At 44.7% G+C, this 27,377-nt stretch overlaps 1 protein-coding gene and 1 long non-coding RNA gene across 3 annotated transcripts in view; one reads left to right on the top strand and one right to left on the bottom strand.

The window, feature by feature from the left end:
* Nucleotides 1-250: 250 nt before the first annotated feature.
* LOC308629656 lies at nucleotides 251-25,589 on the bottom strand. Of its 2 annotated transcripts, XR_014017694.1 has the most exons (5): nucleotides 24,166-25,589; nucleotides 18,283-18,429; nucleotides 10,260-10,437; nucleotides 4,890-4,962; nucleotides 251-1,377 (listed from the first exon to the last, which is right to left on the bottom strand). It is a non-coding gene; the product is annotated as an uncharacterized lncRNA (long non-coding RNA). The 2 variants fall into 2 exon arrangements; XR_014017695.1 differs by lacking the exon at nucleotides 18,283-18,429.
* The window catches only part of HNF4A (hepatocyte nuclear factor 4 alpha), a 32,908-nt gene continuing 28,950 nt past the window's right edge, over nucleotides 23,420-27,377 (top strand). Inside the window, exon 1 of the mRNA XM_081257741.1 lies at nucleotides 23,420-23,567. The gene's annotated coding sequence lies outside the window, so the exon portion shown is untranslated. The remainder of the gene's footprint in view (nucleotides 23,568-27,377) is intronic.

The raw sequence follows: 27,377 nt of genomic DNA, 5'->3' as shown, positions 1-27,377 counted from the left end.
TGTTTCAAACCGCAATCTTGACCCATTAATGGGTCATGCAATGTATCGGGTTGTATTAGTTATGGCAATGCTTCCTGTTGGAACAAAAAAACAAACCTAACGTAAGTTAGAAGTTTACTTACTTCTGTCACATAGTCATCCAGGGACCCCAGAAGTGACCCTGGCTCAGAGTGACATTTATCATTTCTATTCACATTTTATTGGTCAGTACTAGTCACCTGGCCTTGGCCAAATGCAAAGGAGTCTGGGATATGTGGTCCTTAGATGGGCAGCTTTTTTCCAGGAATAGCTCTAAACTGCGGAAGGAGGAGTGAATTTGTTGGTACACAGCTGACCACCTCTGCCATGGGACCATGGTCACATTCACAAATGCAAACACACACAGTCAAATATGTATAACATATATGAATACACAATTTTTTACATTAAACATTCTAATAAAATAAGAGCATAGAGAGATATATAGATAGTGATAAAGCAAATGTGACAGTATGCTACCAATTGATGAATCTAGGTAAAGGATACATTAGTGCCCACTGTATTATTCTTTGAATCTTTTGTAGGTTTGAAATTGTTCAAAGTAAAGTGTTGGGGGACATGTAATTGTTAAAATTTGTTAGACTTACGAACAGAATAAAATATAATACAAATAGCGTAAGATTTAATTTAGGCTTAAGGGTTTTGAATTATAACTTTAATACAGGAGTTGGCAAACTTTTTCTGTAAAAGGCCAGATAGTAAACATTTTAGGCCTTGCAGGCCAGATGGGATCTGTAGCAACTACTCAGCTCTGCTCTTGTAGCACAAAAGCAGCCATCAACAATAAATACATGAATGAGTGTGGCATGTTCCAATAAAACTTTATTTATAAATATAGGCACTGGGCCAGATTTGGCTCAGAGGTTGTAATTTGCTGACTCTTGCAAACTGAAAAATATATTGAATATATTTTTTAAAGCCTTTAAAGCACATATATGATTCCTAGAGTATAATTCAACAGTTTTCATTAGAAATTACGGATCAGCAGTATCTAAGCTGTTTAGGGACCCCGAGTCTGTTCATGTACCCTCACTGCACTGGACAAAATAATTTCAGCACATTGCTGTTCACATAACCAACTGATTTCTTTCATTTTCATTTCTTGTGTTTTCTTTGAATAAAAATGTACTATTTAAAAAATATGTTTATTGGGCTTCCCTGGTGGCGCAGTGGTTGAGAGTCCGCCTGCCGATGCAGGGGACACGGGTTCGTGCCCCAGTCCGGGAAGATCCCACATGCCGCGGAGCGGCTGGGCCCGTCAGCCATGGCCGCTGAGTCTGCGCGTCCGGAACCTGTGCTCCTGAAAGGGAGAGGCCACAGCAGTGAGAGGCCCACGTACTGCAAAAAAAAAATGCATATATATATTTATTTAAGTATATTGTTCACACAGAAAAGAGTATGAATCATAAATCACAAATAGATTAATGAAATTTTATAAAGATGACCACTTTTTAAAACGGAAGTAAAATAGAACAGAAAACATCCTAGTGCATCTCATGTAGTCACAGTAAATTTCGTGTGTGAAAATTTTGTTCATTTCTATGGTAATGGATGTGTGTGTGGGGTTGTGATAATACCAACAATTTATAGATCACATACTAGGGCTTTACAAATAGTAACTCCTTACCTTCACAATGACCCTGTGAGGTAGGGGCTATAATTGTCTTTACCATTTTATAGATGAGGAAATGGAGCCACAGAGAAGTTTGAGTCACTCAGTGAAAGTGACAGATGCCTTAAGAGGTGATGCTAAGGTTCCAACCCAGGCAGTCAGGCTCCAGAGTCTGTGTTTTGACTACCACCTTTATTGCCACTGTATATAAAGTATGGGATGTAAATGTGTTACTTACTGAGGGTCATAGTCAAAAGGGTTTAAAAGTCACTGGACAGAATGTTCCCAAAGGTTCTTTATAGATCTAAAAATAGCATACTTTTCCTTAAGTGTACCCACAGGGAACAGGGGCTAATTTTCAGTAGTACATTGACAAACACTTTTAAATCTTACTGAATTTATTTTACTGTGTGTTAGAAAAATTTATAACTAGAATATTGAAGCACTAATATAAAATATCCTTTATCCTTTAAAAAATTAATGTATGTCCTCAAAAGAAAGAAAATTATCAAGTAAATACTTACAGATAAATAAAATACAGGTGCTGGGCAAATATGGTAAAAATCATAAAGAGGAATGCAAATGTCTGGGGCTTTGGGGTCAGATACTGAACTTGGCATCAGAAGGCCCACATCTGGGTCCTGGACTATTCATTCCCTAGCTCTGGTTTATTTTATCTCTCTTTAAAAAATTTTTTATTTTATATTGGAATATAGTTGATTTATTTATTTTTTACTATTTTGGTTTATTTTTTTATATCTTTATTGGAGTATAATTGCTTCACAATGTTGTGTTAGTTTCTCCTGTACAACAAAATGAATCAGCTACATGTATATAGTTGATTTATAATGTTGTGTTAGTTTCAGGTGTACAGCAAAGTGATTCAGTTATACATATACATATATCTATTCTTTTTCAGATTCTTTTCCATTTTAGGTAATTACAGAGTACTGAGTAGAGTTCCCTGTGCTATACAGTAGGTCCTTGTTGATTATTTTATCTCTTGTTTTAAAAAATAAATTTATTTATTTATTTTTGGCTGCATTGGGTCTTTGTTGCTGCACGCGGGGCTTTCTCTAGTTGTGGTGAGCGAGGGCTACTCTTCGTTGCAGTGCGCAGGCTTCTCATTGCAGTGGCTTCTCTTGTTGTGGAGCACAGGCTCTAGGCACATGGGCTTCAGCAGCTGTGGTGACAGGCTCAGTAGTTGTGTTTCGTTGGTTCTAGAGTGCAGGCTCAGTAGTTGTGGCACACGGGCTTAGGTGCTCCGCAGCATGTGTGATCTTCCTGGACCAGGGCTCAAACCCATGTCCCCTGCATTGGCAGGCAGTTTCTTAACCACTGTGCCATGAGGGAAGCCTATTTTATCTCTTATAGAGTACTTACAATGGGCCAGGTACTGTTCTAAACACTTCATAAAAATTACCTCCTTTTAAAGTAACCTAAATGTCCATCAACAGAAGAATGGATAAAGAAGATGTGGTATATATATACAATGAAATACTACTCAGCCATAAAAAAGAATGAAATAGTGCTATTTGCAGCAACATGGATGGACCTAGAGATAATCATACTAAGTGAAGTAAGTCAGACAAATACAAATATCATAATGATATCACTTATATGTGGAATCTAAAATATGATACAAATGAACATACAAAACAGGAGCAGTCTCAAAGACATGGAAAACAAACTTATTGTTACCAAATGGGAAAAGGGAGGAGGGTTAAATTAGGAGTTTGGGATTAGTGGATATAAACTACTATATATAAAATAAATAAATGACAATGTCCTACTGTATAGCACAGGGAACTATATTCAATATCTTGTAATACCCTATAATGAAAAAGAATATATATATATATATGTATATATATATATATATATTTCCGAATCACTTTGCTGTACACCAGAAACTAACACAACATTGTAAATCAACTATACTTGAATTTTAAAAAATTACTTCTTTTAATCCTTACAACTGCCCATTGAGTAGGTATTGTCACCATACCCATTTCTCATTAGAGGTAACAAAGGCTCAGAGAGGTTAAAAAACCTACCCACACAGACTACAAGAGGCAGAGCTAGGACTCAAACCCAGGCATTGTATTAGTAAGGACAAAGATGTTAAAAAAAACAAAACAAAAAACCAGACAGTAGCATGGTGGTTGACAGGGCTAGGGGTGGGGGAAATGGGGAAATGTTGGTTAAAAGATACAAACTTTCAGTTATAAGATAAATAAGTTCTGAGTATATAATGTACAGCATGGTGACAATGGTTCATAATACTTGTATACTTGAAATTTGTTAAGAGTAGATCGTAGGCATTCTCACCAAAAAAAAAAAAAAAAAAAGTAACTATGTGAGGCAATGGATGTGTTAATTAACTTGGTTGCAGGAATCATTTCACTATATATATATACATACATATATATATATATATATATATACACACATACATACATATATATATATACATACATATATATATATATATATATATATATATACACACACACACACATATATACCTAATCATCATGTTGTACACTTTTTATTTTTTTTTAAGAAGATGTTGGGGGTAGGAATTTATTAATTTATTTATTTTTGCTGTGTTGGGTCTTCATTTCTGTGCGAGGGCTTTCTCTAGTTGTGGCAAGCGGGGGCCACTCTTCATCGCGATGCGCGGGCCTCTCACTATCGCGGCCTCTCTTGCTGTGGAGCACAGGCTCCGGACGCGCAGGCTCAGTAGTTGTGGCTCACGGGCCTAGTTGCTCCGCGGCATGTGGGATCCTCCCAGACCAGGGCTCGAACCCGTGTCCCCTGCATTAGCAGGCAGATTCTCAACCACTGTGCCACCAGGGAAGCCCACGTTGTACAATTTAAGTGCATTACAATTTTATTTGCCAATTATACCACAATAAGGATGGTGGAAAAAAAAAAAGGACAATACTAGCTGGTACTGTAATGTAAGACAGAAGAGTTTATCTTCTTCACACAGGGACCCTGGCTCCTTCCATCTTGTTTGGAAGATGGGTTTTATTTTAACCACCCTACTGTGATAGGTGGAATTTCCTTTATCATTCTGGGCTCCAGCTCCTCCTCTGAAAATAGGGGTTAATAATGCTGGTTCCACGATAGCTCTGCAGATCAAGGGGATGGGTACAAAGGTCTTCTGCAAACTGCAACCAATTCCAGTGGATTTCAAGAGTTAGTGTTACTTATGTTGGCCAACACCTACCTTATAGTGTTATTGTAAAGATTAATTGAGATATTGCATGGAAACGCCTTTGTTCATGTACAGACTCCATCAGCTGTGAACAGTAGTAAGAATAATAGTGCAGTTAGGCAAATGAAACAATGAATATTGACTTACCTCCAAATTGGAAAATAGTTTATAGCATCTTTCCTATTAGCAAATTAAACTATTACATCTAAGACTGAAAAATAAAGAAGTAGCAGTATAACCACGATATTTAGAAATATAAAAGACAACACCAGGAGGGAAGAAAACCTAGCTAAAATAGTTGCAAGTGGTTGCCCCTGAGCTGTGGGAATCAGGTTCAACAAAGAGTGGGTGGGACTTCCCTGGTGGTGCAGTGGTTAAGAATCCGCCTGCCAATGCAGGGGACCCTGGTTCGAGCCCTGGTCCAGGAAGACCCCACATGCCGTGGAGCAACTAAGCCCATGCGCCACAACTACTGAGCCTGCGATCCATAACTACTAAGCCCGCGTGCTGCAACTACTGAAGCCCGTGCACCTAGAGCCCGTGTTATGCATGGAGGTGTCTCTCCTCCACCAAAAAATAAATTAATTAATTAAAAAAAAAAAAAAGAAAGAGTGGGTGGGCAAGTACTGCAATTTATTTATTTATTTTAATTTATTTTGTATTTATTTATTTTATTTATTTATTTTTGCCTGCGTTGGGTCTTCATTGCTGTGCACGGGCTTTCTCTAGTTGTGACGAGCGGGGGTGCTCAGGCTTCTCCTGGTGGCTTCTCTTGTTGTGGAGCATGGGCTCTAGGCACGCAGGCTTCAGTAGTTGCAGCACGTGGGCTCAGTAGTTATGGCTCATGGGCTCTAGAGCACAGGCTCAGTAGTCGTGGCACACCGGCTTAGTTGCTCCCCGGCACGTGGGATCTTCCCAGACCAGGGCTCGAACCCGTGTCCCCTGCATTGGCAGGCGGATTCTCAACCACTGCGCCACCAGGCAAGCCCTACTGCAATTTATTATCAGCTTTGTAGAAGTATTTGATTTTTTCAATTGGGTACCTATAGCGCTTTCATAAAAGTTTTGAAACAATTTTTAAATTAAAAAGGAAAAGGGAATAAACACTACTTCAGACACCCTCAAGGGTACTTGAAAGGGAAAGGGCGGAGTTAAAGTTAGGAATTCAAGATACAATTGCATTTAAAATCCCTGCTGAATACCTTCTAATTGCTTTGTGTCACACTGAAAAGAAAAGCTAAGCTCTTTTCCCAGACCTAAAAGGACCCCTGGGGTCTGACTCTTGTCTGCCCTCCTGTTGGCCTCTCCTGTCTTTCTCCCTTTTGCTCACTCCACTTCAGCCACTTGGGCCTTTCTACTGTCCTTCAATCACGCCAAGCACATTCCTGCCCTAGGGCCTTTGTACTTGGGGTTCCTTTGGCCAGGACCACCCTTTACCCAGATCTTCCCATAACTGATTTCTTCTCCTAGTTTGGTTCTTAGCTCAAATGTCCCCACTCAGAGTGGCCTTCCTTGACCACCCCATCAAAGACTGCCTCTCCTCCAGCCACCACTATCAATCCCTTTATCCTCTACAGCTCTGGAATTGTGAATTCGCTGATCTGTTTATCATCTGTTTCCTCCACTACAATGTCAGTTCCATGAGAGTGGGGAATCTGGCCGTCTTGCTATATCCTCAGCATGTAGAACAGTGCTTGGTACACAGTAGGCGCTCCATAAATATTTGTGGAATGAGCAAATGCAGAAGGGGACAGCTGAGTCAGTATGCTGAATGGCTGGACGGGCCGGTGACGTGAGGAGGAAGCTGCAGCCTCTGCCTGGGCCCTGCCCTGGGTAAACAGTCCTCCCTGTGCCCAGACAGCCACTATTTAACAACTGTCTGCCACGGGACTGGCCAAGCCTGGGCCGTCACACAGCCAAGGCTCCAGGATTCCCTGGAACAAGCAACAGAGGCAGCCACACCTCAGGGAAAGCTTGTGAAGGAACAGGTCAAAAAGTTATCCAAACAGTCATGAGGAAAGGCAGAGGAGGTGCTGAGACACAGAGAGAGCAGTTGGCCCTTCCCTGGGCAGAGCCCAGAGGAGCACAGCCAGTGGGCAGCTTCCCAGACGGGGCCTGGCCTCCAGAGCCCAGTTCTGGTCCTGGCTCTGGTCCCGACTTGCAGAGGGACCTCAGACACTTGCCACCTCTGGGCCTCAGTTTCCTCTTCTGTAAATCAAGAGACCGTGGACTGATCAGTGGTTTCAAGCTTAAAAAAAAAGAAAAAAATGGCAGTGGCATTCTTTCTTCAAACAAAATCTTACCGGAAACCAATTTGCGGGAATGATACAAAGGAGGCACCTGGGTTAAAGGAAGTGTCGGGGTGCAGGATGCTGCCCACCCTGTAGCCCCTGGCCCTTCAAAGTAGCCCCAGGGTGAAAACCACCAGGCTCCTTTGTCTCCAAGGTTCTTCACCGAGAGTCTTGTAATTAAACCTAGACCCAGGTTCAAGCCTCACAGTGGGATATTAGGTCATCGACTCCACCTTTCTGAGCCTTGGTTTCCCTCTCTAAATCTGGCATTGTAAACAGTACCTCCTTCACCGTGTCAAATGTTCAGCCCAGAACCTGGGACCTAGGAAATTCTCAATAAGAATAGTGAAAAATCAATGTTGGTTATTAGCGGAAGCAGCAGAAATGACCCAAAGGGCCAGTTCTTTGTCTTTACTGTGAGTGGGGAAAATATTTAACCACTCTGAACCTCAGTTTCTTCCTCCGTAAAACATGACCAAAGGTTCAAAGGAGATCAGAGGTTGGGATCCAGGCCACCCGGTTTTGTTTTTAGATAAAACTTCAATTGACTTCTAACCTTTCAAAACCCCAACTTCCAGCCTCTTTCAAAAAACTGGAGGCTCTAGCAACACTGATTCCCCATAACCATGAGGCAAAAGCCCACTGGAGCTAATTTAGGCTGGGCGTGCTTTCTCTAATTTGCCACAGTCCCCACCATTCCTTAGTGTCTCTACACTAAAGTTATATTAATAAACGTAAACCATTATATTTGCTGTGTTTTCTTATAGGAAAGTGTGAAACCTGCTTATACTCTATCTGCTCCATATATCTCTATCTGGGCACAGAGGGCACTTGAGTTTCGGACCCCTGATTGCTAAGACCAAGGCGAAGCTCATTATTTGTGAGCGCAATTTCCTATTTCATAGACTTACTATTTTTTGATGTGACTACTAGAACATTGTAAATTATATATGTGGTCCACATTATATTTCTGTTGGACACAGCTGCTCTAGCACCTAGGATTCTTTAGCAGCTAACTCATCCTGTCTCCATTTCCCATTCTGAATAGACTAGTTCTAGCCAAATGTCTTGGGCAGGTATCCCTGGCTGGGTCTTCTCCCCAGCCCACAGTCTCTCTGGGGTCCTCACCCTTGTTGCTTGCCTGGTTTGGGGCGGGGGGGGGGCAGGGTGATGACCCAGGCTCTAGAACTCAAGGCTTGTCTTCTAGAATTCTACACTTGGGAAATCTCACCTCCCAGCCCCCATGGCAGCCATTGTGTTCTCTTTATCAGACATTCACATAAAACAATAGTCAATCTGAATCTTAATTACACACCCATTCTTCTGTCTCCAGCCTGTGAATTTACCCCCAAATCCTGTGATTTGGGGGGTGGAGTTGGGGAGGGGAGAGGATTATTTTTTTTCCCCTTCTCCAGGGCAAGTCATAGTTTTTCTAGAGATAAGGTGTTCTATGGGGGAGGGACACGGATCCTCCCACAGTGAAGGTGCTGACTGTGTTTTTGGAGGAGGTAATATCCACCCACAGCTCCTCTGAGATGAGAGAATCCTGAAGGACTTAGGGTGCTGGGAGGAAAAGGAATCTCACAGTGATGAAGACCCTCTTCAGATGGGGAGGGCTTATATGGTAGTGGCTGAGAATTTGTGGTGCAGAGTTAGGCAGACTTGGGTTAGAGCCTTGCAAGCTGTATGACCTTGGACAGGTGACTTTACCTCTCTGACCCTCAGTCTCCTCATCTATAAAATGAGGATAAAAATAGTTCTATTCTAGCACAGTGCTTGGGACATAAGTGTTCCATAAATGCTAGCAATCATCATACCTTTTGAAAAAGGCATACATTGGCATATGGAGTAAATTTAGTTCTTTTTTTATTTCACTTCTGTGCATTTTTGTAATTCTTTTACCATGAACCTGCTTCAGTTAAATCATAAAAAGTTAGTTGAGTGAAGAGGAATAAAATTGAGTGAAAATGTCATCCTAAGGCTGGGCTCCAACATGGGGTTTTAGAGCTGGAAACAGGTAAGAGAACCTTAGAGTCTAAACTTCACACACCCATTTAATATCTTAATAAGCTGAGGCCCCAAGAAGAAAGATGATTTGGCCAAAGTCATACAGCACATTAGTGACAGAGCCAAAACTAGAACGGTGATGGTGAGGATTGGAAGGAAACTTGGAGGTGACTAGGTCAGCCTTTCCCAAGGCGAGACCGCTCAGACAAGGAGGATTCTACCCTGAGATGTCTGAAAAACGTTGGTTAAAGAAAGCTGTACAAATTTCATTATCAGAGAACTTCTCAGAGACCTTAACACAGGACAATGAATGCCTCGGGCACTCCAAGAGAAGCCTCCAGTGTGTTCACATTAGCTCATCACAGAGCCCCTTGAAAACATCAACACCTGTGAAAGCTCTCCCTGCCCCCCAACAGAGAAATTCTCTAGCTTAATACACTCCTAGATTTAAGAAAAAAAATTGTAGAGATATTTTAAATAGTATGATTTAACAGTTACATTACAGACTGTTGCTGGTATGTAGAAAGACAGTTAATTTTTTTCACTATCTTCTTTCTAAAAAATTTGTAATTATTCCCTAATATTGCAGAAAAGTAGAGAGAATAATATTGTGAACACTGATGTACCCATCACTCAGTTTTGTCGAGCCCTACATTCATGACCATATTTTCATTTGATTCATTTTTTGTTTGTTTTAATGACAAATGAAACATTCCACTTAGACTTGAAGCCCCACCTTGTACTCCTCCTCAATCCCTTGCTTTGCCACCCTTCTCAGAGGTGACCCCGTCAATATTTGCTGTTCATCATTGCTAGACATGTTTTTATACTTTCACTCTACATGGTTACATAAACTATATATAACATTGTTTCTCATATCTGGAAAACTTATTCAAATGTTGTATGTATCCTTCAGCCACTGCCTTTTATTTTTGGATCTTCCCATGCAGCTACAAGCAGCACTAGGGCACTCATTGAAAATGGTGAATGAACATCCCAAAGTATATTTATTCCAGTTTTTGACAATGGAGTTGTTTCCAGCTTTTCACTATTTTAAACAAGGCTACAAAGAACATTCTTATACCCGTGGATGAGAGTTTCTCTAGGATAATGTGGAGGAGTGGAATTTCTGGATTTCAGGCAGTGGGCATCTTCACTTTGATGAGATGTTGGCAAATTGCTCGATCTTGCCCACCAACTGTCACTTTGGTCAGTAGCATCTAGGAGTTCTGGTTGCTCCACAACTTCCTCCACACTTGACTCTGAAAGATGATGAATGTAAAATGAGAATTTGCATTTCCCATATTTCTAGAGAGGGAAAGGCTCCTTTTGCCATTTGAATTTCCTCTGTGAGTGTGTGTGTTCATATCCTTTGCCCATTTTTCTATTGCCTTATTTATCTTTTCTTAACAATTTGAAGGAATTACTTATTCTCAGTACAGATCCTTTTTTCAGTTGTATTAGTGGAAAATACCTTTAATCAGTCTGTAGCTCGTCTTTTCGCTCTCTTTAGAGTATCTTCTATTGTACAGAAGTTTACAATTGTAATGTAGTTAAGTTTTGGTTAGATTATAAATAAGATCATTAAATTTAATCATCTTTTCCTTTATAGTGTGTGCTTTTTGTTTTTTGCAGTGCCCTGAAATCATTAAGATATTATGCTAAACGTTTTCTATAATTTTTAAAGTTTTATTTCTCATACATAGATCTTTATTCCATAGGAATTGATTTTTGTGTGTGATATGAAATAGAGATGCCATTATATTTTTCTTCATATGGATAACCAATTGACCCAGACAATTATTGACTAGGGTGTCCTTTCTTGACTGATATGCAATGCCATTGCTTTTGTCCCTCATTTTCAGACATATGTAGATCTGTTTCTAGGCTCTCTATACTGTTCCACTTATCTCTAGTAGCCACACTTAAACAATGAAAAAAAAAAAAAACCAGGTAAGTGAGTCTATTGGTACAATTATACGAAAATAAAACATTTAATTTTTTTAAGTTCAAAAAAGAAAGAGTTAGGGCTTCCCTGGTGGCGCAGTGGTTGAGAATCTACCTGCTAATGCAGGGGACACGGGTTCGAGCCCTGGTCTGGGAGGATCCCACATGCCGTGGAGCCGCTGGGCCCATGAGCCACAACTACTGAGCCTGCGCGTCTGGAGCCTGTGCTCCGCAACAAGAGAGGCTGCGATAGTGAGAGGCCCGCGCACTGCGATGAAGAGTGGCCCCCGCTTGCCACAATTAGAGAAAGCCCTCACACAGAAACGAAGACCCAACACAGCAAAAATAAATAAATTAATTAATAAACTCCTACCCCCAACATCTTAAAAAAAAAAAAAAGAAAAAGAGTTAAAATTATTTAATATTTTATTCAACCCAAAATAGCTAAAATATTATTTCAACATTTAATCAATCAAAAATAATTAAGAGATATTTTTCTTTTATATACTAGGGCTTCAAAATACAATGTGTATTTTACACTTCTCTAGTGTAAAGCACATCTCAGTTTGAACTAGCCACATTTCAAATGCTCAATGGCCACATGGGGCTAGTGGTTACCATACTGGACAGTGAAAGTATAGCTTTATGTGTCATAGAGCATGTTCTCCTCATATTACAGTTGTTTTTAAAAAAATTATCTTGTTTATTCTCTTTGCTCATTCACGTAAATTTTAAGATGAGACTGAACAGGACAAAACAAAGTTTGGAGACCAACAGCCTATTTGTCTCCACTGGATTTCAATAAAGGCAACTAACATATTTTGAGTGCTTGCAATTTGCCAACTACCGTGCTAAGTAGTTTTGTCCTGTTGGGCTTCTAATTGAAATTACATTGAATTTATTGACTAATTTGGGAAGAATTGACATCTTTGCATAATGAAGCTGTTAACCTAAGACAATAAAAGAGCCAGTTATTTTTTCTAGCAAAATGGGTTTATTTGGGAGCAGCAAAGAAATGCAATTTGGGACATGCAACTATGGTGAACTATATGCAAGTTTGGTAAACTAAGGGAGAGGAAACTGTTCTATAGAGGAAAAAACGAAGTTGGGATGGGCTGGTATAAACAAACAGTCCATTAGAGGAAACTGGGAGTTGGAAGTATAGTGGCTTTTCATTGGCTGAGTTGTGACAGTCTCTCGTTGGCTGAGCTGTTGTCAGGCCAGGAGAAAATCTTTCTTCCTCCTGCTGCCAACAGTAAAGTAGTGTCACTTTCTTCCAGAGATGTAAGGTACATCTCTTCCTGTTGGGATCTGTATTGAGATTAAGGAGTATGTGCATGAGAACTCCCCCTTCTGGCCTTCTGACTTTGTTTTAATGAGGTTTCCCTTTATAATTTTCAAAAATCCTTCTGACCATGATACATTTATATAGGTTTGCTTTTATGTTTTTTAAATAAAGTTCAATAATTTTAATACATAAAGGTCTTCTGTTAGATTAATCCTAGCAATAATCCCTATTGCTATCATAAATAATTTTTTAAATTGAATCTTCTCATTTGTTGATATTAGTGTATAGAAACCAACTGCTTTTGACATACTGAAAATGTATCCAGCAATTTTGTTAAATTCCCTTATTAGATCTGTTTTTAATTTCTTATCTTATTGTATTGTTTGAGTCTCTAGTAAAATATCAAAGAGAAGCAGTAATAATGGGTATAGTTTGTCTATGAGTAGCTGAGACACAAAATAGTAGTAGTTTATACAAAATAGAAGATTACTCCTCAGATTATAAAAGTCCAGAGGGAGGCAATCTAAGGTTAGTATGGTGGTTCTTCCCCATAACAGTCCTCAGGAACCCTTTCATCCCCATGAGGTCTTCATCCTCATGGTCCAAGATGGCTGCCAGAGCTCCAACCATACAGCCATGTTACAGGCAGAAAGAAGGAGCAAGAGACAAAGAAGAAAAAGGAGTAAAAGTCATGTTCCAGCTGTCTTTTAAAAAAGTTCCTGGAAGCTGCCATATTACATTTCTGATTATACTTCATTGGCCAGAACATATTCACATGGTCTCCCCTAGCTTTAAGGAATGCTTGAGATAAGTTTTTTGACGGGGCATTCATGTGTTCAAATGAAAACTGGAGGTTCTATTACAAAGGAAGACAAGGAGACTATATAATACAGAACAGACAACTTGCAGCCTCTGCCACAGTGGGCAACCTTGTTTTATTCTTGACTTTAAAGGGACTTTGGCCTTTTTAAGTAAGATATCTGCTTTAGATTTTTGGTAGGTAACTTTTACTGGGTTTTAAAAAGTTTCTTCTAAGGAAGCTAGAAGTTTTGCTTGTTTGGTTTTTAATCACAATGTTGAATTGTCTTAATTGCTTTTTGTGCATCTACTAAGATAATCACATTTTTTTCTCTTTTAGTCTGCTAATTTAGTAATATTCTAATGTTAAACCATCCTTGCATTCTTGGAATTAAACCTAAATTTGTCAGGATGAAATACATATATTTTATACATTGATGAAATTTTTTAAAATTGTGGTAAAATATACATAAAATTTACCATTTTAGCCATTTTAAAATGTATTATTCAGAGGCATCAAGTATATTCACATTGTTATACAACCTCCACCACCACCCAACTCTTGAAAATTTTTATCTGTTTCCATTAGAAAATAACTCTCCAAGCTTCTCTGCCCCCAGCCCCCAGCAACTGCCATTCTATTCTACGAATCTGACTACTCAAAGTGCCACTGTAAATGGGATTATACAGCATTTGTCCTTTTGTGATTGGCTTACTTCACTTAGCAAAGAGTCCTCGGGGTTCATTCATGTTGCAGCATGTATCAGAATTTCCTTCATCTTTAAGGCTGCTGTATGTATATATAACATTTTGTTTTTCGGTTCATCTCTTAATTGACACTTGCTTCTGCCTTTGGGCTATCGTGTATAATGTTGCTATGAAATGGTGTAAAAATATCTCTTCCAGATTGCTTTCAATTATTTTGGGTATATGCCCAGAAGTTGTATTGCTGAATCATATGGTAATTCTATTTTTAATTTTTTAAGGAAGTGTTATACTGCTTTCCATAGTGGCTGCATTATTTTACATTCTCACCAGCAGTGAGAAAGTGTTCCAATTTCTCCACATCCTTACCAAAGCTTATTATCTTTTTTTTTTATCCATCCTAATAGGGTGAAGTGGTTATCTCATTCTGGTTTTGATTTGCATTTCACTAATGATTAATGATGTTGAGCATATTTTCATGTGTTTCTCGGTCATTTGTATATCTTCTCTGGAGTAATGTCTATTCAAATCCATTGCCCATTTTAAAATCAGGTTTTTTGTTGTTGCGTTGTAGGAATTCTTTATATATTCTGAATATTAACCCCTTATCAGACATGATTTGCAAATATTTTCTCCCATTCCATGGGTTGCCTTTTCACTCTGTTAATAATGTCCTTTGGTGCACAAAACTTTTCATTTCAATGTAATCCAATTTATCTATTTTTTCTTTTGTTACCTGTGCTTTTGGTGTCATCTCCAAGAAATCACTGCTAAATCCAGCATCATGAATATTTCCCTCATGTTTTCTTCTAAAAGTTTTATAGTTTTAACTCTTACACTTAGGTCTTTAACCCATTTTGTGCTAATTCTTTTATATATGTAAGCTAAGCGTCCAGCTTCACTCTTTCACATGTGAATATCCAGTTTTTCCAACATGAATTTGGTTTGGATCACATTTTATTTAAGACTTTTACAGCTGGGAAATGCTACTTTGATTCAATCTTTGATCCATTGCTAGAATCCTCTCACCATCCTCCCTGACAGGTGGTCATTTAGCTTGGGTTTGATACTTCTAGTGACAGGACACTCACTACTTAATAAAGCAGCTTTCCCCCTGGTAGTATCATTGTATCCAGTAGAAAAATCTTCTTCATTTTCAGCACAAATCTTCCTCCCTATACGATCCATCTGTTGGTCCTAATTTGTCCTCTGGGGCTCCGAGAATAGGGGAACACCCTTTTCCAAAGGAAAGTACTTTGAATTCAGTAAATAACACAACTGCATGGTGGGCAACTATGTGCTGGGTTTATAAGGTTTATCACATTTATTCCACAAAGCAATCTATGAAGAGGTCCTATTATTGATTCCTGTTTCTCAGATGAAACAAATGAGGCTTGAAGAACTTATCATTTTCACAGGGTTGAACAATTATGTAAATGGTACCACTGATATTTCAAAGGCAGTGGCCTTGACCACTCTGTACACTGCCCCTCTCTTCCCCAACAGTCAGCCCAGAACCCTTTTGGATCTTCAATTATTCTCTAAAGGGTATGGTTTTCTCACCCTGGCCCATCCTAGGAAAATTTTAAGTGTTTCTATTAATATTGAAATCAGGGCTTCCCTGGTGGCGCAGTGGTTGAGAGTTCGCCTGCCAATGCAGGGGACATGGGTTCATGCCCCGGTCCGGGAAGATCCCACATGCCACGGAGCGGCTAGACCCTTGAGCCATGGCCGCTGAGCCTGCGCGTCCGGAGCCTGTGCTCTGCAACGGGAGAGACCATGGCAGTGAGGGGCCAGCGTACCGCAAAAAAAAAAAAAAAAAAAAAAAAAAAAAATTGAAATCAAACACAGTTGTTTGTGTATGGTCCATGTATACAGAGGGCTTCTTAGCTCCTTTTTTTTTTTTTTTTTTTTTGTGGTACGCGGGCCTCTCACTGTTGTGGCCTCTCCCGCTGCGGAGCACAGGCTCCGGACGCGCAGGCTCAGCGGCCATGGCTCAAGGGTCTAGCCGCTCCGTGGCATGTGGGATCTTCCCGGACCGGGGCACGAAGCCGTGTCCCCTGCACTGGCAGGCGGACTCTAAACCACTGCGCCACCAGGGAAGCCCATATCCAACAAATATCTATTAAGTGCTTATTATGTGTTTAATTTTAAACTGTACAAGATGTGGGGTGTACCCTGGGGAACACATCAGACAAGGTTCATCTCCTTCATGGGGTGGAAGAGATAGAAATAGATATACAAGTAACACAACATATGTGTAATTCCAAATTGTGATAGGCGGTAAGAAGAAAAATCAGGTACGGGGACAGAGAATAAAGGGTGAAGGATGGGAAGAACCTACATAAATACATAGGAAAGCCCTCCCAGACAAGGTGACAATTAAATCGGGATCTGAAAGATCTTTATTTTTTTTCAGGCCAGTGTGGCTGCAGCCACTGGGATGGGAGCGAATGGAATAAAATGAGGTTAGAAATGCAGGGCTATAGAAGCAAGATCACGCAGGCCTCACAGTTCATGGGAGTTTTGAATTCTATAAGTTTAGTATAAATGCATAAAAAGCTTGTTTAAGGGAGGCGCCTGTTCCAATCTGCTTGTAGAAAATCATCCCTGGCCCCTGGGTATAGAGTGGGTGGTAGAAGACCCAGAGCGGAAAAACAAGAGAAGTGAAAAGAGCTTTTGCAGACCTGGAGAGATGATGGGGGACGGGGACACGGTTGGCTGTGGTGGAGATGAAAAGATGGTGAAAATTTGAGATACTGTTGGAGGTAGCAAGAACTAGATTTTCTGAAGAGCTGGCAGGGGTGGGAGGAAGGACACAAAGATAATGACTCCCAGGATTTTGGCTTGAATAACTGAGTTGGGGGTGGGGTGATGGACTATGACAATTAATGTATTATTATTGTTCTTTTTTAAAACTGAGGAAGGGGAAAAGAATTGTCCTACTTCACAAAGTTAGTAAATGGACTCCAATTCAGGTGTGTTTAACTCCAAAGGTCATGCTTTTCCCACTCTCCTGGACCCACACATTAATTTTTATAATGGGGGAGGATATTTAATGATATATCATTAAATATTGATATATGAATGCCCCGAATGCAACCATGGGCTTCCACATAGAACCCGCACAAAACCTGGGACCCTCATTAAAGGCGCTTGTACATTGGGACCGAAAGTTCTGAATATAAATTCCCTAGATGGTGTAATGGCAGCGCGGTGCCCGCCTTAGGAAACCAGTTTTAAAATATTGCGTTCTGATGGGTGCAGTGACCACGTGGTGATGTGTGATAGGAGGAAAGTTAGCATGCCCCGTAACTAAACCCAGCGAGTTGTGAATGGTGATCATGTCGAGCTGTCTTCCGCTGAGTTTGGAGAGTCGTAGTCCGTCTGGGCCTGTGATTGGTGGGATTGTAATACGACCTCCGCTGTGATTGGTGAAGCCCGCTCGGTTGTTTAAAGGTTTCTGTACGCCAGTTCCTGCGTTGGCCACTAGGAGGAGCCCAGGACACACAAAACGCGACGCTGGGGCGCATCTGGGCCGCTTCCTCCCGGAGGCCCTCCGGATCTGAGCCGTGCAGGTTCTGCCCTGCGTCTCAGGGCCACCGAGGGACAGTTGGGCGTGGGGGGACGGCGTCAGGACTCCCAGCTCCGGCCCAGGTGGCTACGCTTCTCTGCACAGCCCTTTTGGCCCTTTCCTCTGGCTCTCAGCCCCGCAGAGGGCATTGGCTGACCGACGGCTGCGGGTTCGCGAAGGTTTGTGAAGACCCAGATCAAAATTGCAAAATTGTGGAGTCTGTCAGGTGAGACTCAGCTGCGCCCCCCGGCCGCGCCCTCTGCTCGCCTCGTAGCCCTCCTCTCAACTAACAGCCGCCAGTGTTTACAGCCTACACTCCCTTTAAGATCTTCAAAGAACTTTTCCAAAGCAGCATCTCACTGGAGCTTAGAATTGTCTCATGAAGGTCAAGGTCACTAGCTCGGAGATCACCGTATCCACAGTTACCCCCAACCATCCCCAGGCGCTATCTCGTTGTACTGTTTCATTGTCTTCCCTGCACTTAACCACTATTTGAAATTCTCTTCTTTTTTATTCATTTACTTCCTCCTGTCTGTTACCACCGCACCTCTCCACCAGGATGTAAGCTCTGTGAGGGAGAGAAGAGGGTGGCCAGATCCAATACAGAATGCCCAGTTACATTTGAATTTGAGATAAACAACAGAAGTTTTAAAAGATATAAGTTATGTCCCATGTGTTACTTGGTACATACTTGTACTAAAAGAATTATTCATTGTTTATCTGAAATTCAGATGTAATTGGGCATCCTGTGTTTTTATTTGCTAAAACAGCAACCCTGTTGGGGAGGGATCTTACCTATTCACTGCTTCATCTCCAGCACCCACAGTAGTGCACATGGCATGTGCTGAATACATGTCGAATGATTGGCTGGGCAAATTCCTTCATTCCTTCGCTCACTTATTCATCCAACCCATTATGTTAACTGCCAGCTGGGTCCTGGGACTATAAGGGTAAAATGAGACATAGTCCAATGGAAGAGGCAGACAACCAGTAACCACCATGTGATTAAACTTTGACGATATAAAGTATTAGGGGCTGTGGGAGCACTGAGGGGGAGCCCTGACCTGTCCAAGCCAGTAGGACTGCCTGGAGGAAGAGGAAGATGAGACTTGGAGGATGAGGAGGCGAAGAGAGAGGTGTGACAGCTGCTCTGGGCAGAAGGTATGGCATGTGCAAAGGCCAGAGACAAGGCAGGGGCTACGGGATTGTGAAAGCTGCAAGTGGTTGGGGTGGAGGGCAGATGTACAGTGTGGATGGGGCAGTCAGAAAGAGCTGAGACGGAGACTCCGTTGCTGAGCATCAGTACCCACCAGTCAGGTGCCATAGTGATTGTGCCCATTGTATAGATGAGGAAACTGAGGCTGGGAGAAGTGAAATGCCCGGCCTAGGTTGACAGTCTGAGTGGAAAAGGCCTAGCTGAAGCAGATTCAGAAGGCTGAACTCTTCTGAAAAGGCTCTGGGTTAAGGATTATAACCCCCAACTGGAGAATGAAGAAACTGAGGCCCAGAAAGGTGACAGGGCTCTCCCTGTGAAGGAGGCTCCATCCAGTTTAACAGGAGAACACTGAGGTAGTATGAGGGGTATGGGTTGTCTCAGGCCCTCCAGAGAGACAGCAGGAGGGCTGGAGCAGGACACAGGAGTTCAGGCCGCTGTGTCTCCTGTTCCTGTTTGGGTTGGGTCTCTAGGAGTCCCTTACTGAGCCCTGAGGCTAATTCCTTGCATGGGTCTTGGGCTGGTCTGCAGTTTCCATGGAGACCGCCTCCCTCCATCCCTGAAATCTCATTGTGACTAGTATTAAGAGATTAACTCTGCCCGGCAGCCCTCGCAGGGTCTTGGGTGCCAGAGTGGCTGTGGGAGCTCCCTTAAGGATGAAGAGGTTGCCCACTGTGTGAGACCCCATAACACCAGGAGGAGGATGTCAGACTGGGGCCAGGGCTTCCCCCGGGACACCCCAGGTATGATCCTGACTCCACATCTACCTGGAAAGGAGGACGAGGTGGCGGGAGAGAGACACAGGACCTATGGGAGGAGTCCAGATTTTGGAGCCGTATAGAGATGTGGTCACCCCAGCCTCCAACCCAGGAAGGCCTGGGGTCTTGATGGGGGGACCCCATTCTGATCAAGGCAAGATCCAGCTTCTGTCAACAAGGCGAGGGGAGCCTCACAGAGTCTTTTAGGGGTGTTTCAAGGCTACCTAAAGGCCAGCTTCCTAATCTGCTTCATTTTGCTTTGGGGAAACTGAGGCACAGAACAGGAAAGTGACTTGTCCCCAGTCAGTGAGTCAGTGAACTGAAGCAGGTCAGGAATCCAGAGGGAGCCCTGGGGTTGCCTGAGCAGAAAATGTTTGGTTAAAATGTCATTGCCCCTCTGCCATGAATCCCACATCCTCCTTCCTGACCTCCAAGGATGGGGTCCCCTCAGCCTTCTCTCCCCTGGGCTTGTCCCATCAGCCATGCTTCCCTTCCCTCCCCACCTCTCCCCCTCCTCCTGCCCTCCCCTGCTACCTGCATAGTCTGAGCCTGCCAGAATGTCCCTGGCAGGCTCCACTCCACTGGAGGGCATGGCCACCGGGCCCTAACTGTCCCATCCAGGGGACATCCCCTCACTGGGTCACTATCAGGATGACTTTGGACATTTTTTGTTCCACGCTTCAGCCCCTCTGTGACTTCAGGGCCTGGATATGGTGGGGGCCCTGAGAGCCCATCCCCACCCCACCTCCTCCTGCCAGGCCTGCATTGGAGAGATTTAGGCCCAGTTCCAAAGCACTGCTGGGTCAGGCTTCCTGGAAGGCCACACTGGGGCAGGGGAGCAAACACCAGCTCTGGAGCCAAGTAGTGATAGTTCAAATGCTCTTGACTCAGCAGTGTGAGCCTCAGTTTCCTCACCTGTGAAGGGGGGCAATAACCCTTCCTTCCTCAAAGCTTCTTCTCATTTGCTATGGAAAAATCTCCAGGTTAGGCTATTAAATGAACAAAGTGAGATGCAGAACAGTTTAAGAGATGGGGGATGATATCGTATGATCTCATACGCTGCCTGGTCTGTACAGGGAAAGTTAAGGGAAGTGATTCGCTACAGTGAAGAGGGCAGTGGACTGGTGGACAGGAATTGGGGGTGGAAGCCAGACTTCTCAAAGTGCACCTTTTATATTGTTTTGACTTTTGAATCGTGTGCATGTAGTACCGATTCCAAAAGAAATGTAAGTGTTTTCATAGATTGGGTAAAATATCCAACCATCAGAATAATCACTCAGACTTCAGTAATGTGACAGGTGTGCAGCCAAGATGGAGACCCATGTACTAGGACTTGACTCAGGGACCGAGAAAACCTGACCCCGAGTCTCTGAACCCTTGACCTAGAAGGGCCCTTTATTTTAAGCTGATTTCATTTTGCCAATAGCAAAATAGTCATCAGGACCAAGAATCAGGAACTCCCTACATGCCCACCACAGCGCCAAGCACTGTCTGAGTAGCATCCTGTTGAATTAGCATTCTGACTTTATGAGGAAGCTATTATGTTCCCATTTTACGGATGGGGAAATGGAGCCTCATTGAAGTTGCAGCTAGGAAGTTGTAGAACTTGGATGCACATCTAGGCCTTTCCAGCTCCAAAATTTTAAGCCCTCCTGTGGTAGGTCTCAATCTTAGTTGCATATCAGGATCACCAGAGAACTTTAAAAAATACTCATAGCCAGCACCCACTCACCCCCACCCCAAGATTTGATCATTGGACTGTGGTGGGGCCTTGGCATCAGTAGCGTTTAAAGGTCCCAGGTGATTCTAATTCACCATCAGGGTTGAATTTCTGCTTTATGCTAGACAACTTTTCAAATGGGAAACCAAGGCCCAGGAGGGAAATGACCTTGCCCAAGGTCACACAGTGGCTGGAAGCAGAGCTGGAACAGGGCTCACATGGAGCCTTTGTGAAAATAAGTGAATGGTGCCCCCCTCTGAGTGGGCAAATCTCCATGGGCAGTTGGCTTGGTAAGTGGAACAAGGGCTGGATTTCCACCTCCACTTGCCCCCTTAGCCAGAGAACCTTTGTGCAGTGAGCGACCTGTACAACTGTACGAGGTGACCGTGGCCTGAGTCTCGGGATCCCAAACACTTCATCTCAGTAACCTCCAGGCAGATCCCTAGAACCCTTCAGAACAAGGATGTGGGGAGCCCAAGGGTGGTTCCTGGGATGTGGGTTCATCCCTCACCTGAAGACCAGGGCCTGCACCCTTCAGACCCGAGAGGCTCGGGGCAAGGCCCCATCTAACTCCCAGAGTCACATCCAGCAGATAAAGTCAGGAACATAACCAGGAGGGAGGAACATACACACAGGAGGACAGCAACAGCCTCAGCCCAGAAGTCACAAGCCACCTGGCAGAAGGCAGCCTATGGGGAGGCCCCGCCCACACAGACCCAAGTCCTCCTAGCTTCCTTCCTGATCATTCTCTCGACCACACTCTCTACACTACCTATTGAGCCTTGCAGTCAGCATCTCCCATAATACCCTGCTCTCCAGCCAGAGTAGCTTCCATGCCCTTTCACCCTCACCCACCATGTTCTCCACTTCTGGATGTTCCCTCTGCCCAGGATGCCACCCCCTCCAGGAAACCCTCCCTGACCACTCCAGCCCAGAGATATGTCTTCTTTCTGCCACCTTCCAGCCCTCACAGTCCATACACACAGCCCAACTGTGCCTTGGGATGGAGCTTATTTTATCATCATACTGGCCACTTTTCATTGACTACTTACTATGTGCCAGCCCTGGAAGGGCAGGGTGGCCTGGAGGTTAGGAGCACAGACTCTGGAGCACAGATTCTGCTCAGGTTGGAATCCCAGCTTCTTATAAGCTGTGTGAGCTGTGGCATATGATTCAACCTCTCTGTGCTCCAGGTTTATAAGATAGTGATAAAAACATTGCCTTACTTCACAGAGTGGTTGGGAGGATTAATGAGTTAATACATGGAAACCCCTCAAAACAGCTTTATAAACATTGGCCATGGTTATCATTGCATATATCCCACTCCATTTCATCCTCACAACAGCCCTATGAGTTAGGTATTATTATTCCCAAATTACAGGTGAGAAAACTGAGACTCAGAGAGGTCTTGAGAGTCAGGGCAGGGCTCTGCATCCTTTTCTGTGGCCTGATGCCTCCAGAGAGAGGATGTGGCTGAGATGGGTTATAACTTTGAGCCTCTGGTTTGCAGCTCATGGCTGCTTCTCAGAAGGCCCACAGGACACAGGGCCAGGTGAGACCCCCCTGACTTGGGCCTTCCGGTGGCTCTCAGGCACCACTCTGCTTCCAGCCAGCCCCAGGAGGGAGGGTAAAGAGCAAAGAAGGGCCTTTCAGTGCCATCTTGTTCACTAACATCCAGAATACATCACTGAGTACCAGAGAGAGCTCCTGTCTGCCCCAGCCTAGCTGGAGACTCAGGACACCCGGGTGACCTTCTGTCCTTGGACGAGTCACTTCCCCCCTCTGGCCTCCATCTCCCCATCTGTACGATGAGTGAGGGGATGAGGCTGGACCAGTAGTTTTCTGATTCTCATTAACAACAGCTGGCTCCACTGTCAAATGAAGTATTGAGGGACAGTGTCCCTAAGAGGCAGGCACTGGGTGAAGTGGGGCCTCTGCCTACACTGCCTTGGCTCCGGGACCTCAGAACCCAGTTTGAAAGGCCTTAGGCCGCATCTTCCTAAGGGCTCTCTTGGCTCTGACACTGCAGGATTCTAGAATCCCCAGCTCAAAGCGGCCGCTCCGCATCCCTGTTTGGAAAGCTCTCCCCCCGCCCACCCCCACCCCCCAGCGGCTTTTATCTCTCTTTGGTAACACAGCAAATTTGCTCAGGACCCAGAGCAGGGGAAACAAGCAGACTGTTGACTCTTGAGCAAAACCTACCCTTTGGAGAGCAGCAGAGGAGGCGCTCGCTGTGCGTGGGGTGGCCGAAGGCCTCTTGCATAACCCGGCGGCCTCCTGCCCACCCAGGCCTTTGCTTTGCAGGGTTAGGGGTGAGGCAAACCGCAAACTCATGCCCAGTTAATTTTTTAAGGCAAAATCAACAGGCTCAGCAATGATTAGCAGGCAGGTAAGTTCGTCTTAATCATGCTGAGGAGAGGGAGGAAGGAGGCTTCCAGGGGCCCAAGGATGGGGCTTAGTTATCAGTTAACTACATAAATGTTTCCTACCAAACCCACTGGCCTTCAGCCCTGAGCTTCCTCCTCTTCCTCTCGGAAGTACTTCCGTGGCACCCCAGCGAATGGCCGTCAGTCATTGAGTGAACAGACACTCTACCCTCTGGGGTCTGTAGGAGGCACTGCCAGGGCCCTTGAGGGCTGGGATGAAGCAAAGGGGACCTCACCAAGCTCCTGGTCTTCTTGTTAAGGCCAAGCTCCCCCTGCTGCCTCTGCATGGCCTTGAGCATGTGTCCTCCCTCCTCAGGGCTCGATGAGGGGCCCTGGGTCTATGTCCCAGGTTCAACCTACAGCCGGCTGCCACTCTCCTGGGGACCTCGGTGTCTCCATCTGCCAAATGGGTGGATTGGCTGAGACACCCTGTCCAGTCTTGAAGTTCTATGATTGGATTAAGCCAACATGGCCTGTACCCAGGACGAGGAGGGTGGGATGAGCCATGTTCTAGGAGTGCTACGAGGGAGAAAAGATGCCCGGAAGAGGGAGGGGGCCTACCTGGTATGTGCTGTCGGCACCAGCCAGTATCAGATTCCAGCTCCAGGAAGAAGGCTGTCCTCTCTGGTGGAAGGCAGGGGTCCCTGTGGGGTGGGCTGTGGCTGCAGGGATGACCTGACAGACCCCAGTTGGTCCAGGACCCCTCCCCCTAGACCTCGAGAGCTGCCAAAGGAAGCAGCAAGGCCACACCAGCCCTGGGCCTGCTGGCTGCCTGGACTGGAGTTTGGTCAGTTGTTGGGGACCTATATTGTGAGAAAGTTAGGACTTTGTCCACAAACTGGAATTTGAAATTTCAAAGGGGCGAAACTGAAGGGCCCTACCCAGGAGTGGAGATGGCTCTTGGCTTCTTTCCCCCACGACTTTTGTTCTCTGTCTTGATAAGTCCTGGGTTCCCTGCACTGCTCCCTGGGTTGTGGGCGGGGGAGGGGAGACAGGAGATAGTGGGGACTTGAGCGCCCAGGGAACATGAAGACGCCAGGCGGCCCGTGGTGGCTGGTGTCTGGAGGATGCCTCTGCACTTGCACGTGCCCCGGTACAAGCTCCTTCACTTCTCAGACCCCTGAGCTCCCTGGCAGTAATATGACAATGGAACCACTAGCCACCAGTGCTCCAGAATTCCAGGGTTCTCTCCAGGGATCCAGGAGGGAGGCAGCGTGGAGGGGGTAAAGCCCTCAAGCTCTGGAGTCAGACTCGGGTTCCAATTACAGCCCCTCCTGTTACATCATTATGGCCTTAGGCAAGTGACTTCCCCTCTTTGAGCCTCAGTTTTGTCACCTACAAAGTGGGACAGATGAAGAGAAGAGTGGAAGGTTCTTAGCACTGGGCCTAGCACAGATTCTCTCCAGAAACATTAGCCATTATTGTCATTTAAAAGAAAAATATTGTGGTCCAGAGCGGCGGCTCCCTTAACCACTATCCGCACCAGAGGCCTCAGCACCCTGACCACTGCCGCCCCTCCCCGACCCCTGGCTGCCCAGGACAGTGGTCTCAAAACACCCCTCCTTCGCTTCCTGAGGCCTCTGTTTCTCCATCTACAACGAAAAGGAGTGGGACCTCCAGCTGAGCTCTGAGACCTCTCTGTTTTCCCCTGGGAACTGGGGCATGTTGAGCTGGGGTCTGACTACCCCAGGGGCCGGGCCAGAGATAAAGAAGGACTCCTGAGTTGATGGCATAGAGGCCAGGGTTTGTTCAGGCCTGGGCAAGCCGTCCCTGGAGTTCTCCTGTGCAGGGGTCCCGATTCCAACTGATTATGTGGCCAAGGTCAAGGAGTCAGCCAGTGATGACAGTAATCACTGCTGTTGCACTCTGTGCTTACGCTCTGTCATTTAATGCTCATACTGTCCCGGCGGAAAAGGTATCAAGCTGTCTGGTGCCAAAATGAGGGCTGAGAAAGCTGGAACCTGAGGTCGCAGAGTTTGGGAAGTTGGCAGTGCCTGACTTTTGACCCAGTTCTTTCTGATTTCAAGGTCCATGGTTTATCCTTTAAGGGTGGGGCGAGGGTGGGTGTGGGGGCGGATGTGTGTCATCTTCACAACAAACTTCAAGTTAGGCCCATTTTACAGAAGGGGAAACTGAGGCTTTGAAATAATAACTTGCCTGAGACCACAGAGCCAGTAGATCTTAGAGGTGGCCAGTCATTTATATGAGGGACGTGTATCTAGAAGGTATTGATTGGGGTCAGCTAACGGTGGGGTGATTTGTGTATGTAATAGATTATGCAAGTTCTAGTTCATGGGTGGGTAGATTTACTTATGGGGTGGGTTGTGATTGGTGGGACATGGGGTACGAAATAGGTTTCTGGAATGTGCCTCATAGGCAGTGGGTCACCCGTGGTGTGCGTTTGGTAAAGCATGTATGCCACTGTTTGTGTACAGAGTAGCTTGTCGTGTGCAGGCTGCCCACCTGATAGTTCTTAAATGTAACAGGCATGTGTGTGGCATGGTTGACCTTAGTTGATCATAGACCTTATTTAATTCAATCTAACATGCCATCTGTAGAGGTTGAAAATTGTTATTTTTGTTACCGTTAAACTTTGACATGCCAGCGATCCCAGACCACTTTTAGAAATAGGGAACTGTGCCTCTTAGACTCGATGAGATGCCATACGTGTAGGCTTGTGAAAGGACTAGCTGTGTGTGGCCTGTCACAGGTGCCAGACAGGTGGCAGGACCCAGAGTCAGCCCTTGAAGTCCCCTCCCAGAGCTGCCCCTCCTTCTCCTCTGTGTTTATGCCTTAGTTGGGTCTCCTGCCCGGCTCAGGCTTGGCCCCAAGGCTGTTGGAGCTAGGCTCAGATGTTCCTGGCAGAGCAAGGGAGGAACCCACCAGGAGTTGAAGTCTTCTCCATCAGCCCTTATGGAATTTCTCTCCCTCCCTCCCTCCCTTGGGGTCTTGTCCTGATCAATAAACAACTGGGCCAGTATCTTCACCCCATTTTACAGATGGGAAAGTTGAGGTCCTTAGAGAGATGTGATTTAAAGAAAGTTATCCAAATAGTGACAGAGCTAGTTCCTAAACCCAGGTCTCCTGACACCAAATCCAGCTTCTCTTCTCCTCCAGAACAATTGCCCCCCCAACCTCCAACTCCCACCCCAGTTATCTCAGCTCCAGGGGGAAGATGGAGGGAGGAGAACACAGCTACACGGGGCAGAGAAAGGGCTTCTAATAGTTGGAAGACTATGAGCAGGATGCCTCCACACACCCCTCAAGCACATGCTGCTTCTCCCACTGATTCACCCACTCATTAATTCACCCATTCACTCACTTATTCATTCACTCTTTCAGTAATTCACCCACTCACATATTAATTCACCCTGTCTCTAATTCACCCACTCTTGCTCTTGTTACCAAATCCCTGTGCCCAGCCCTTCCCGCCAGCAGAGGAGAACAGGTTCCCATGCCTCCAGAGTCCCAGATCTTTCTACATCGGCCTGCACTTTGCAACTCCACCACCCCAGGTAGTCTGGGAGCCCATGAAAGTGTCTGCGTGGTGGGCAATGAGGGCTGGGGGTGTAGAAGAAAAGAGTGAGCCATGAGTTGAAGGCAGGCGGGACCGGCCACATGATTATCAGGGCCCGGTCCCAAACGAAAATGCGGGGCCCCTTGTTCAGAACAGCCGAGCATTCAACCAAACACGGGAGCCTGAGAATGGAGCTCTGTGCACTGCTCAGGTGGCTCACCCGTGAAGCCCACTCTAGAGGGAGGAGGTGGGTGGA

The sequence above is a fragment of the Mesoplodon bidens genome, assembly GCF_964165515.1.
Source record: "Mesoplodon bidens genome assembly, chromosome: 15".
Classification (NCBI taxonomy): domain Eukaryota; kingdom Metazoa; phylum Chordata; class Mammalia; order Artiodactyla; family Ziphiidae; genus Mesoplodon; species Mesoplodon bidens.
The sequence above is the reverse complement of the archived record's forward strand: the minus strand, read 5'-3'. Positions and strand labels throughout refer to the sequence as shown.